Consider the following 14,732-nt stretch of genomic DNA (forward strand, 5'->3'; position numbering starts at 1 on the left):
GTGGGTTCCAGAGGGGAAGCTTATGGACATCTATCTTGTGACTGGTGTCAAGTGGCTCTGGACAATGACTTTTTTTTTTTTTTTTTGGTCAGCCTTGGGGCTTGAACTCAGGGCCTGGGTGCTGTCCCTGAGCTCTTTTGCTCAGGACTAGCACTCTACCACTTTGAGGCACAGTGTCACTTTTGTTTTTCTGGTGGTTAATTGAAGATAAGGGTCTCACAGACTTTCCTGCCAGGGCTGGCTTTGACTTGTGATGCTCAGATCTCAGCCTCCTGAGTAGCTAGGATTTATAGGTGTGAGCCACCCACGCCCAGCAACAGTGACTTTCTTATCATACCTGACGTAGCCTCCTTGACCAGTGCTGGGGTGAGATCCAGCCAGGACAATAGCTCTGACCACTATACCTTGACTTTGACTTTGGAGTTATCTATGTATACCTCTCACCCCCTTCCCAGAAGATTCTTTCTCTATTTATACCTAAAGCTCACGTCTGTACCCTTTACATGGGATAAAAAAAGCATCCCCTCCTCCTTGCATCTGACCAGCGTGTAATAAACCTGCTTTCTTTGAACTTTACCACTGCTCGCTCTTTTATTGTCATATTGGGGGAAGTGGCTGGACCCAGCATGTTGGAGTTCCCCCAGGGTTGGGCTTTTGGTCTAGGACTCCACTTACAGACAGACACAATAGAAATACCCAGATGCTACCTGGGAACATTTTTCTAAAGTTTTTTTTTTTTTTTTTTGTCTTTTCTTTTTTGGTACTGGGGATTGAACCCAGGACGTTGCACTTGCTAGGCAAGTGCTTTGCCACTGAGCTACATCCCAGCCCGCATTTTTCTAAAGTTTGATAGGGTTTACCATTGTTGTGAATGTTGATGACAACCCAGATTCCAAATGTTTAAATGGAGAATTTCATGATCACCAAAGCTGCTGTGTATACCTAGTTTCTGGATTCAGTGTTGAGTTCTGGGGACCTGGTTAGCATGACTAGTTCTCCTTAACTCAACCAGGAGGCAGGTAGCAGCTGGCTAGTATCTGCTTGTAAGAGCTGATGATTGATATTTCAAGAAACAGTTTGCCATTCTGTTATTAACCACATTGGTAGCTTGACACTGTCCTTCGTAGGACAGGTACAGATCCAGGCCTTCCTGAGAGCCAGTTGTTAAGCATTCGTTAGTACATCTAACCCCATTTCCCCTGGTTTTGTATGCTATATTCGTGTGCCTTGACCTCTCTACAGCTGTCTCCTCTTCCCACTTTCTCCCTGGTACCACATCCTGGCAGGAGTAGCTGAGGGCCGTGGGTAGTTTCTGGGGCTGGTTTCTCACCCCAAACTCCAATCTCACATTGCTACTTCTGTCCCCTCTACATGTGGTTCACTTGACTTTCCATTCTGCATTAGCTTACACTCTACCTAGAAGGCCCCTCAAAAGTAACCCAGTCTTAAAGCCCTACTTCCTTCTTGAAGCCCCACCCCTACTCCACCCTGTTTTCTGGCCACACCCTTTTGGGTGGGGCTTGTTGGGGGCATGGCTCTCCCTTCTGCTGGACAGAGCTGCCCTCAGAGGCTGAGGTGGAGCCCCTAACTCACCTCCATGCCCGTCTGACAGTTCTTACACTGGGATTTATCTTCATGGCATGATCTGTAGAAGAGGAAGGGAAGGTAAAATCAATGGTGTAACAGAGCCAGTATATAAGAGCAGCTCCATTTAGGAAGCCGGTTTTCCCACTCCTCAGGCCCAGGCAATCTCTGGCTTATTAGGTTTCCAGATTCTCTGTAATTTTTTTTTTTCTCTGACAGAACCCAGTGTCCTTCCTTGCCTGGTGTCAAGGTTAATACCAGCTTGATGAGTTGACTCAAACTTCCCTTCCTTCCAGTCATCTATTTTGTCACAAAAATGAGATGGGGATTAAGGCGGAATTAGAGTATGATATTACTTTGACAAAAATCAACCTTGTCCTCAGTGAAGCCCTGAGAATACGGAATTCATCAGGCACAATGCCTGGCATTCCCTTCAGAGTGGGGCCTTCAGTTGTCACAAAGAGAGTTGGAAAGGTTACCACAGGGGAAGGGACACATCCCTGGGTGTTCAGTAAAAGAATACTAATTAACAAAGTATGCAATTATACCCTGGCACACATCAAACTTCCTTAGCCTTCCATAAAATCCTTCTGCCTCTTAGTTCTGTGATAGCCAGTGGAAATAATAACTTAACATGGACCTAATTGTGAGGAGTCTGGGTTCATGTGAGAATAGAAAATGAGCAAGTGAATAGGTTCCTTTCCAATGAATGAAAGATGCTTCTAAAAGTTTCTTTTCCAGTAACTAACTTAATTTTGTTAACGGAAGAGTTCCCTAGCTATCCAAAGTTGGGAATGGGCTGGGTGCAAATGGCTCAGGCCTGTAATCCTAGCAACTCAGGAGGCTGAGATCTGAGGATCGAAGTTTGAAGCTAACACTTAGGCAGGAAACTCCAGGCGTCTCCTATCTACAATGAATCCCCTTCTCCCCACTCCCCCCAAGAAAACCTGAAAGTGAAAATATGGATCAAATGATAGAGTGCCAACCTTTAGCAAATAAAGCAAAGTGACAGCACCCAGGCCTTGATTTCAAGCCTCTGTACTGGCATTTAAAAAAATGAGAATGGTAAGAATTTAAAAATGAAAATATCCCGTTTTTCAACAAACCTAATGTTTACTGGTATATGAGTCTCTCCTTAATTTTTGGCTAGTTTGAAAGGAAACTAGAGAAACTCCCTTCTCCTGTATTTTCTGAATCAAAGAGGCACTCGCTCACAGGTTGCTCTGCCCTGCGTGCCGCTTTCCCATGGAGGCTCTGCCAGGACAACTGTAGGTGAAATTATAGGTTTATCTCTGGCTAGCGTTTTGAAGAGCTGCGTGGCTTCTATTCTTCTCCAACTAAGCTGTGATGTGTGTGCAGACTCCCTATAATTATGGTATAATTGGATTTAACTATAGGGGTAGATCTAGTTTTCAACCAAGTCCCCTCAAATAATTTGTTGCTTATTAGGGAAAAAACAGGGGTTCTCTGACTGGCTCTGGTGGCGGGGGCATGTCTGGCTTCCCCTACTCCCACTCCCCCAGGAGAGAAGAGAATTGCAGGTGTGAACTCCAACACTTTGGGAAGGTGGATTGCATCACAGTGCCACAGCTCTGACTGAGCATTGCAGAAAATTCGCTTTTCCTAAAAAGGAAATCCAGAGAGGGTCCCCAAATGAAATGCTGCAGTCTACGTCACTGCAGTAATCAGGTGATTGTTCTAAATGTCTAGGGTTTATAAACTTGAGAGCCACAGTTCAGCCTGCTCACGGCTTCTATATATGTTTTGTGTTGTTTTGGCATGCATGAGAGTGTCTGTTAGTTTGTGAGCCACAGGTGTAAGTTAGACGATTTCACACAAAACTCTGGATTTTAGTCTCCTGTCAAAAGAAAGAGCAAGAGAGGGAGAAGGGAGGGTGGGAGGGAGGAAAGGAAGGAAGGAAGGAAGGAAGGAAGGAAGGAAGGAAGGAAGAAAGGGAGGGAGGGAGGGAAGGAGGGAGGGAGGGTGTGAGGGAGGGAGGGAGGGAAGGGAAGGGAAGAAGGAAGAGAGGAAGAGAGGAAGAAAGGGAGGGAGAATGAGGGAGAGAGAAATAGGAAAGAAAGAAGGAAAAAGGAAGGAGGAAGAAAGAAAGCAAGGAAGAGGAAGAAGAAAGGAAGAAAGAGAAAGGAAGGAAAGAAAGGAAAGAAAGAGAGAGAAAGAGAAAGGAAGAAAAGAAAAAAAAAAGGATTTGGCAATCCAGGGCCTGCATTCCTGCATTACTACACTTTGCTGAACTTGACCTTTTCTGGTCCTTTAGTAGTGGGAACTAGCTTACCATGTTCCTCCCAGTTCCCATCACTCATTTACTTAACCTCCACCCTGTTGGCTTCGATCTGTACCTCCCTCTCTTGCCTATTTCTCAATAACAAGAACCCCTCTGCTATTGAATATAGTGAAATACAGTGCAAGATTAAAATCATTTGAGTCAGAGAAGCATAATTAAATCCCAGCTTCATTAGTCGATAGCTGGGTCACCTCGGATGAACAACTTAACATCTCTGATCACTGTTTTGGGGCTCCCACAATCCCCTGTCATCACCTGCTGTGAGTCCGAGCACAATCTTGAGCACAAAGTAGGCGTTTATTAACTGTTAGTTTTCCATTCTCATTATCTCTAAATGGAAGCCACGGAAGACACTGGGATCCGTTAGCACAACAGACTCTGCCTGGAAAGGCACCCACAGGCAGAACTGGTTTTGTTTACTTCATTTCACTCTCCCACGCAAGTGAATGCAGAGAGGAGAATCCATTTTCTTAAAGTCATTCCGTGAATAAATCAATAAACCTGGAGACTCTCAGTCCAGTGCTCATTTTGCTCTAAACAATTGGCCAGATCCATGCAGATGTTTTTCAGTGGAATGAAAGATGATGAGAGCTGGGGGTTTCAGTTCCTTGGGGGCTTGACATAAAGGTTATGGACAATGAGGAGTTGGAGTGTCTGGAAAGAAGTATCAGGGAGTGACCTGAATTAATCACCCCATTGTTGCAACAGATAGCCTGGGAGTTAATAAGCTCTGCCTTGCCAGTTCCCTCTTTAATGAGGCAGTTTACATAGGCTTCAATATCCCTGCCTTCCTAGCCAAGGTGACTGTGCTATATAGGTGCAGCATCTAATTTGGCATTGTAATCATCTCTGGCTGATGCTTTAAAGTGCAATGAAATAAAACAGCTGACAGGCTTGTTTCCTGTCCATTCCTAGGATCCTCCGTGGGCCCATGTGGTCAACAGGCACGTGTCTTCACTTGCAAATGACCCAAGGGATATAGTAATCTGGAGACTGGACAAGTTCTTGGGCAATCCTTCCATCTTCCTATTAGATGATTCAAATTCACAATAGCCTGGGAATTGGGAGACCTGTGTTCTAGCCTGTGCCTACTACTAAGAGTCTATGAGACCCTGATGGGTTACTTCATAGCTGTAGATCTTTGCATTTACCAAGTGACAGAGCTGGGGAGGATGAACATGGAGTCTCCCGCCAGCTCTAGAAGTCTACAAGTGTGTTTTGTTTGTGTACTGTTTGTTGCTTGCTTTTGGTCTGTTTGTTTTTCTAATGGATGTGGCCCAGGCTGGCCTCAAACTCAAGATCCTACTGCTTCAGCCTCCTGTCATTGCATTACTTAAACCCACTACCTCTGGGTTTAAGTAATTTTTTTGAAAGTAGAAAAATGTAGTCTTTTCAGAAGATTGTAGATAAGCTTTGGGAAGGAAAAACCTGGCTGCTGAAGGATGAAGGAAAAATCTAGGATGTTGTAAAGGGTCAGGGAACAGAATACAGAATTGTGTGGCTCGTTGTTTACAACCTTTAGGACTCCCATGGACGTAATAAATGGTAGCCTGCCATGTTGGAGGGCGCACAGCACACAGGTCAGTTTCCAGGCGGTAGAGGATGGGGATGGGGCAGGAAGCCGAAGGCCTGGCAATCATCTTCCATTCTTAGGTTTGCAAACTGAGCCGGGCATCCTAGAGCAGTGAGTTTCACCCAGAGGTAACTGCCTGAGGGGTGTGCACGTGAAGAGACAGTGCATGAATAACAAGGGAGATTTGTAACAAGATTGTCTTATCTTTCGATTCAGGTCAAACCAGAGTTGGGAGAACCGAGGAGATGTAGAGATGGATTTTTTTTTTTCCTTCCTAACTTTCTGAATGATTGGTGCCTTCCTGAGGCCGATCTGCATAGCTACGCCTTTGGGTGAACAGCCAGAAACAGTGAAAGGATTCTGACTGATTGATTGGTTTTTATTTTGGACACATCATCTAGAGGGTTTCGAGACCACCATGCAGTGAAAAATCAAAAGTTCCTCCAGGTGCCCACATCCGAGCAGGCTTCTTAGAGTAGCTGGACAGCTCAGGACAGGGGCCCCAGGGCTCTGTGGAAATGTGGAGAAAGTTTAGAACTGGGTTGGGCTGGGTTGGATTACTCATGGCACTGCTAGGAGGAGTCTGAATGGATGGCAGTTATGCTCTCCCTAGCTTTCTGGAAGATTTAATGACTGTTGCACCCTCTGGATGCTGTTGGCATTGTCCCCTGGTTTCTCTGACAATGGGTCATCATCAGGACTCATCTAGCTCCTCCTGCTTTATCCTATCCATTCCCCCCCCCCCCACTGTTGTGTGGTCTTCATGTTTTCTCCCCAAGATGCCCCAGCCTATGGCAATCTCTTCTGCTGTTAATGTTTTGCACCCTTCAGTCTAGTTTTTAATTGCATGCTATTGCCAATTAATTGTTTCACATAGTTGCCCCTGTAGATTACGGAGTCCTTAGGGCTGCGGATCAATTCTCTGGCTTTTCTCAAATGGCCTCTGGCCCCATCTCACTGGCCTCACAATCAGAGTGTACAATCCTTCATGTTTAAAGGCTTTGTGTGAGACGTGTTTTTCTTGGGGACTTTCCCCCAGATCCCCCTCTGTATTCCTTCCCCAGCTCTTTGCCTTTGCTTCTGCCAATAAGAAACCTTCCCACATGGTGGGGGCCCTGAAGCTGCCCCAGCATGCCTACTGCAAATCAACTTGGAGTAAGTCCTCTGTAAGTGCTCGGGTGGGTGAGTCAATTGGGCCCCTCCCTGGAGACAAGGAATTTGGAGATCTTGTAGGCACATGCCTGTGGAGAGATTCCATAAGCCAACCCCAGCCCTGCCTCTGGGAACACTTCTTTTTTTAACCTTACTCTTCTTCCCTCCTCTGCTGGCTGCCCTAACTTGTCAGGTAGAGATGAGATGGCACCAGCAGCCTTGATAGGAAGAGGCAGGATGTCTGTCTGTAGAGGCCTTGGTTCTGGCTGGACTCTGGTGGGTTTTCCTTAGTAAACCCAAGGGAAAGAGGAGAGATCACTGGATCATGACATTTCTGAGGTGAGCCAGAGGAGAGTAGGGAAGAAGAAGAAGAAAAAGCTGTGATTGGGCTTGGCCACTAATTTGCTATGTCATCTCATGACTCATTTACCCTCTCTGGCTCTCAGATTCCTCTCTCTATAAAGTGAGGCTGTTAGAGTTAGCAGGAGCTCTCACACTTATAAAAAATGAAAAGGAATCTTGTATCAGATGTAAACCTTATGGTAGAGTCCTGTGTCTAGAAAGGAAGGACAACATTCTGGTGGGAGCTCCTGGTTTCCTTCGTCTTTTGATTTGCGCCCTGCTGAAGCATATGTCACAATGTCCTGAGGACACAGTTTGAGCTGCACAGAGAAAGATGATTTCTATGGCTCATACTAACCCAAGGCTCCGCTCCACACCCCGGCTGCTCAAAGCCTGGTCTTTATCCAGCACCTGGGAACCTTGTTAAGTGTGTTTCCTATCAGACTTTAGTTGAGACCTACTGAATCAGCACCCGCAGTTTAACAAAATCCCCCAGTGATTCATTCAGGGTGGAGGAGAACTGGTCTGTACACTTTCATGACCCCAAAATATGTGTCAAGAAGATGATGGTGACATTGGAGCTTTCATTGAAGTATGGAGGCCTGGCTAGCAGGAGCTAGAAGGGTGGACCACATCCCTTTCTGGCTTTCTGATCTCTCACATGGCCAACCAGTCATGGGGACTAGTAGGTTTTAACCTGGGCTCAATCAGGGAGAGAAGGAGATAACGTACTGGTTGGCCCTGAAGGATATGCTGGAGACTCCATGTGTGAAGGGGGAAGAAAGCACGCTTCCAGTTTGGAAATGGTCACTGCAGCTGCTTTCTGAGCTTCTTTCTACTAGGCCTTTGGTCTCCTCTTCCATCTTGCAGAATTCCTATTCTCTCTCCAGGATTGGAGATCTGAGAGCTGGTTCAGATGTAAAAGACCCATGTGTTGGTCCTAGTGCTAGTCTTTGCTAATGTTAATCCCTTGAATTTCTCTACCTTTATGGGGTTCTTTGTAACATAGCTTGTTAAAACTCACAGAGTTGCAAGGATAAATTGAAATTGAAATTGATAGTTGCAAAGTGCAACTTTAAAAATCAGTTCTGATCTTTAAGAAAAACTCAAATGGACATTCTAATAATGCTCAAATGTCAAAGCTAGCAGTTGGTTTCTTGTTTTTTTTTTTTGTTGTTTTGTTTTTTTTTTTTTGGTCCGGTCATGGGGCCTGAACTCTGGGCCTGGGCACTGTTCCTCAGCTCTTTTAGCTCAAGGCTAGCGCTCTACCACTTGAGCCACAGCACCACTTCCGGCTTTTTTCTTTTTGCTTATGTGGTGCTGAGGAATCGAACCCAGGGCCTCAGGCATGCAAGGCAAGCACTCTACCACTGAGCCACCTTCCCAGCCCCCGCAGGTAGCTTTTTTTTTTTTTTTTTTTTGGTCTGGTCATGGGGCCTGAACTCTGGGCCTGGGCACTGTCCCTCAGCTCTTCAACTCAAGGCTAGCATCCTACCACTTGAGCCACAGCGCCACTTCTGGCTTTTTTTCTTTTTGCTTATGTGGTGTTGAGGAATCAAACCCAGGGCCTCATGCATGCAAGGCAAGCGCTCTACCACTGAGCCACCTTCCCAGCCCCGCAGTTGGTTTCTTGAGCCTACGCTTGTCCCTAGAATCTAGGTTTCTTCAAGATTCGAGGGGGCTTGTTGGTGTTTCTTCAAAACCATTATCAGGACTTAATTATCCAGGTGCTTTATTAAAAAAAAAGTAGCTGGGTGCCAGTGGCTCAAGCCTATAATCCTAGTTACTTAGGAGGCTGAGATCTGAGCATCATGGTTAAAAGCCAGCGCTGGCAGAAAAATCTGCGCAACTCTTATCTCCAATAAACTTCTCAGAAAAAACAAACAAACAAACCAGGAAGTGGCACTGTGACTTAATTGGTAGAGAGCTAGTCTTGAGCACAAAGAGACTCAAAGACAGTGCCCAGGCCCTGAGTTCTAGTGCCAGGACTAGCAGAAAAAAAAATACTATTCATGGAAATTGAAAGCGAAGAAAAAAGTAAATCTTGAATTGTTGTTAGTAAAGTTGCGTGATTCATGACCAATAAGGCAAATATCACTATATAATGACACACAAATTTAAATTATTACGGGCTTGGATCTTAACTATCTCCTCCCGCCCCCCATGCAAGTGTTAAAGGCTTGGTAGTGTTGTTGGGAGACAAATAGATCATTAGAAGACAGGATCTTGAGGGAGGAAGTTAGATCATGGGGGATGTACCTTGAAGAACATATGAGATCCTGACAGCTTCCCTTTCTCTCTGTCTCTCTGCTTTCAGCAAACAAGCCACACACGTTCACTCTTGCCATGATGGTCTACCTTGTCACTGGCCCCAAAGCATAGGGCCAACTGACCATGCATTGGATCTTTTGAAACCATGTTCCTAAAGAAATGTTTCCTCTAGTGGCTGTTTCAGAGAGAGAGAGAGAGAGGAACAACCTCTTTCTGGTAATCTAGAATGATTCTTGTGCTGGGGGTTAAGAATGTTTGGGGAATTTTTTTGTGTGTTTTCATTGCTTTCACATTGACAAGAGAACTGAATTGTTAATTACTAAAGACTTTTAGGATTTTCTTCTAATTCCTCATTTTTTAAATATCCATTTTCAAAATCCGGATTCTTTCTCAGCCACAAATAAACAAATCTAAGCCCTAAGGAGAGGGCTTGGTTTGACATGTGGACATCTGGGATGTAATTAGGTTCATAACTCATTGGAAGCCCTACCCTGACTCCACCCTAGCTTGGCTGTGCACTCAATCCTGCATCCTTCTTCCTTTCCATCCGCCTAATCTCTGCTGTTTTATTCTACCTGTCTTGTTAATAACCTTCATTCAGATAGTTACCAACCCCTCCCCCAAAGCCCTTTGAAGTATTTCCTTGAGAAACTGCTCTGGACTCAAAAGAAGCCCTTCTGTTCACTCTGGTTGGATGAGGGGAAATCAAAGAAGGGTTAGGAAGATGTTAAAGTTTTAGAGAATGGAGCCAAGGTAACTTCCCTTAAACAAAAACAATTATACAAGATATTGACCCTTCTACCATAGTCCCACTGTATGAAATCACGTTGGGAACTCTATGAGCAGAGTCCAGGGAACTTTGCTTGTGTTTTTTTTGTTTTCTTGAAGTATGGGGAATCAAATCAGGGCCTCAAGCACCTTCCACTGAGCTATATCCTTTCTCCTTGAGGGAGGGAGTTCTGCTTAAAAAGTCGCCTTTGCCATGCTTGAGAGAGGGTCCTGCATCAGAGCAGGGAGAGCTGGCAGAGTTCTGTGTAGACAGATCTGCTCAGGGATGGGTTTGCCTGTTACTGAAAGATGCTAGATCTCTGGGCTAATTAAGGCTGCCTTTTGTGGCTTGGTAAGATTTTTTTTGTCCTCTAATTCAACATTTTTCTTAGGAATTGAAGTTGATGATGGGTTCCTGACATAGTATGGGATTTTCATTGGGGATTTTTGGCTCTTTATGAGATGAAAAAAATGTACATATATGTATGCACATACATGCATGCATACACACATACAGAGCTTATATATACAATCCTTCAATCCTTCCTGTTTTCCTCAATGACTAGTCTGCATTCAGCACAAAGCTCTTATCTTAAACTCAGGTCTTTGTCCCAAGCATAAAACCCCGTTCTCCACCATTCTATTCAGTGTCTTCATTTGGATACTCTATAGGCATTTCAAACCCCATCAATGTAAAATTGAATTTATCCTATTTCCCCCTAAAACTTGCTCTCTTAAAGACTTGGGTGGTCATTTTCTCTGTAAATGTCATCTATTTTTACTCGGAAATTTAGGAGTCCCCCCTGGGGCAAGGGGAGAGGCACCTTTCCCTTTGCCTTCTATGTGTCGTTTGTCATCAAAATCCATCGTCTCCCATGGTAACATGCCTGGAATGAAGGTAACCACTCTGTCCATTCCCATTGCTGGTACATTCAATATAAGATTAGAATCAGAAGGCTCCTACTGATTTCTCTTCTCCCATTCCAAGTATAGAAACTGACACAATAGATGAGGAATTAATATTTGTTAAATTAAGAAGTAGAGAAGGGACGGGAAGAAGAATGAAGCTATCTATCACTAATCTACTATATCCTTAAAAGGCCAGAGGAGACACGGGAGAGAGTGCAGACAGAGGCTGTTCAGATCCTAGACTTTTGAGTGAGAGATTTTACAACACCCCTAGCAGGATCCTTGCTAGTAAATCCATTATCTAACCTAGATTCCAACAGCTAGAGTATAAATCCACTTGTGTGTGTGTGTGTGTGTGTGTGTGTGTGTGTGTGGACTCTATGTCTAACAAAGAATAGCCAGTCCCATTTCTGCTGATGGCAGAGAAGGCCTGGTGGCAATCCAGAGTGGAGACCTGAATCCATTTGCTGTGAAAGCAGCTGCCTCCAAGGCTAACTCTTTATGCCAGATAATTACAGTAAAAAAAAAATGTATTTGAAGTTTGGGCTCTACTTCCAAGTTCTTCAAGTATCCTATATCTTTACCTCTTTTCTGCGTAGCCCCTAAATCCTTGGCAGTCTTTTCTTGTTTTCCCAAGACCAGAGAGAAAATAGCAGTAGGAGAGACCAGGAGGTGCAAAGCCCCACCCATTGCAAAGTCTGTGTAAATGCATTCTCTCCCCTCCACACCTGAACATGACAGAACGTGTTTTCGCTGATGCTAGATCCTAAAGCAGTTAGGAAGGCAAGGAAGCCTGACACAATTCATTGTTTTAAGAGGACTCCTTTCCCATTTTTAACTCCTCTCGTGAGGAGGGTGGGGAGTAGGGAAGAGACACCTTTATTAAGTTTCACAACCTTCCTTCTCTGTCTGGACTTGCTCCCAAGTCTTGAAAGGGGCCGGGTAGTTCTATAGAAAAGTAGCCTTCTGCGTTGCAAGGTTTTCTACACTTGTTGGGAATAGAGACCTCTCCGCACAGCACTAGAGTAGCTGTGCTGGCTCTGCTGTTGGGGAGCAAGTGGCCATGGCTCTGGCTCCTCTTGGATAGGTGCCGGTGAGGAAATGGGACCAGTAGGGAGGGGTGGGGAGGGGCAGTAAGGGGAAGGGGAGTAGAAGGGCAGGAAAGCATTGTAAAGGAGAAGGATCTATAAAAATAAGCCTTCTTGGAATGCACAATGTTGATGGTCTAAATTACTTGCTTTGAGAAAAGGCAAATATTACAGTTTCTGAGCTGGAAGAGAATTCTCCTGGATTTGGGAAAATTCTTTTTGATCAGTAAGAGAATTTCAGGATACAGAAGAGAATGAGACTTGTTAGATTTTTACTCTGTTTTTTCTTTTTGTGCAGGTACTTGGGTTTGAACTCATGGCCTGGGCACTGTCCCTTAGTTTTTTTTTTCCTCAAGGCTGGTGCTTTACCACTTGACCAACACTTCTACTTCTGATTTATTCTTGGTTAGTTGGCAATAAGAATCTCATGAACTTTTCTACCCTGCCTAGCTTCAAACTACAATCCTCAGATCTCATCTTCCTGAGTAGCTAGGGTTATAGAAGTGAACCCCTGGAGCCCCTTTTAAAACAAAGGTAGAGGACACTGCCAAGGCAATTAACTTTATTCTGATACTGTGATAAAAATTTGTCAATTTATTTTTCCACTTACCTAGGCGCTTCATTTGATTGGCTTAAATGATTACTTGTGTATCAGCTTTTCTTGATGTCTTGATCTGTAATTAGTTACTCCTGCTAATTTAAAAAAATGTATAAAAATGTTGCATGTCTGCTGAACTTGAACAGAGAGCTTCTATTTCATCTAGAAAATGACTTCCAACAGTGTAGTACTTTATTGATTAAAACTTAGCATAAAGTTGTTAATAATTAAAAACTTTAAAACATCTGCCTAGAAATAATTATAGGTCCAGAAATTCAGTAGTAAACAGCATATTAAAGATATTTCAGTGGGTCTTGAACCAGGCATTTGGAGATGTAAATTGGTGTCTTGGATTTTACAAGGACAGGGACTGAGGGACATCATTCCATTTGATGTCATAAAATTACAAATGCTAAGCATTCTACAGAGTGTTTTATCATCCCACATAGTGGATAATTTCCCTGGTTAAGTGACCTCAGTGCCCAGTTTAGAAATTGAGTCCAAATCATCATTTGAGATATAAAAATACCACAGCCCAATATATTTCCCAGTCCAATAAAATAGCAATAAATAAGTGCTGATTTACATGGCTGTCTTTGATGTGATTCAGTTCCCCTTGATTCTTTAATTTTTTTATATTTTTATTTTTTAAACATTCTTTAAGTAGTTGTAGACAGGGGTTTCAATTCAACATGTCAATGCAATATATCTTGATCAACCCTTCCATTCTTTGTGGCCTTTTTTCCAGCACCAGCTATCTTTCAAATCTTCTTATTCTTGTTTTTTAAAAAATTATTTATTATTATTGTTATTATTATTATGAAAATACCTTACAGAGGAGTTATAATTACATGGGCAAGATAATGAGTGCATTTCTTATCAAGCATTGTTGCTTCCTCCTTTGTTTTCCCTTCCTATCCTTTCCCATATCCCCCCCTCCTCCCCTCAGCCAAAGTTGTAAAGTTTGTTTTCAACATAACGACTTATACATCTCATTATTGCAATGGGTCCACCTGTATCCCTATTTAAACGATTTGTTTTTTCCCTTCCCCTCCACAAATTATATCAACATCAAATACAGTGAAAGTAGGTGTTATACCATGGGGGAGGGACATACAAAGCAACAAAGAAATTATCTTATAAATATGTTAGAAATAATCGCATGAAAGAAAAAAACATTTGAATATTTATCTTGGGGTGCATTTCACCTAACATCGACTTATTTGACCTTTTCTGCTTGTCTCAGACATATACTAGCTATTGCAAATAAGGGAAACCATGGGGCCTATGTTTCTTTGGGCCTGGCTTACTTCACTTAATATAATTTTTTCCAAGTCTTTCCATTTTCTAACAAATGGGGCAATGACATTCTTTCTGATGGAGGCATAGAATTCCATTGTGTATATATACCACATTTTCTTGATCCACTCATCTACTGAGGGGCATCTGGGCTGGTTCCATATCTTAGCTATGGTAAATAATGCTGCAATAGACATAGTTGTCTAGTAGCTTTAGTGTGGTCTTGTTTGTGATTATTTAAGTAAATGCCCAAAAGTGGGATTGCTGGGTCATATGGAAGCTCTATGTGGAGTCTTTTGAGGAACCTCCATACTGCTTTCCAAAGTGGTTGAGCAAGTTTACACTCCCACCAACAATGCAGTAAGGTTCCCTTCTGTCCACATCCCCTCCAGCATCTGTTGTTATTAGAGTTCTTGATTATAGCCATTCTAACTGGAGTGAGGTGGCATCTCAATGTTGTTTTGAGTTGCATTTCTTTTATGGCTAGGGAGGTTGAGCTTTTCTTCATGTGTCTATTGGCCATCCTTCTTTCCTCTTCAGAGAAGTTTCTCTTTAAGTCTTTAGCCTACTTATTTATTGGTCAGTTGTTTCTTTGAAGATTTGTTGTTGGGGGATTTAATTTTTTGAGTTCCAGGTATATTTTAGATATGAGACCCTTGTCCGTTGTATGGCTAGTGAAGATCTTCTCCCAATCTGTGGGCTTTCTATTGATCTTGCTAGCTATGTCCTTTGCCATGCAGAAGCTCTGCAATTTCATGCAATCCCATTTGTCCAACCTTTTCTTTGATTTGTTGTGTTTCTGGGCCTCTATTAAGAAAATTTTGGCCTGTGCCAAGGAGACCTAGG

Source organism: Dipodomys spectabilis, unplaced genomic scaffold, assembly GCF_019054845.1.
Source record: "Dipodomys spectabilis isolate Male_0828 unplaced genomic scaffold, ASM1905484v1 ptg000069l, whole genome shotgun sequence".
In the NCBI taxonomy this organism is placed as follows: domain Eukaryota; kingdom Metazoa; phylum Chordata; class Mammalia; order Rodentia; family Heteromyidae; genus Dipodomys; species Dipodomys spectabilis.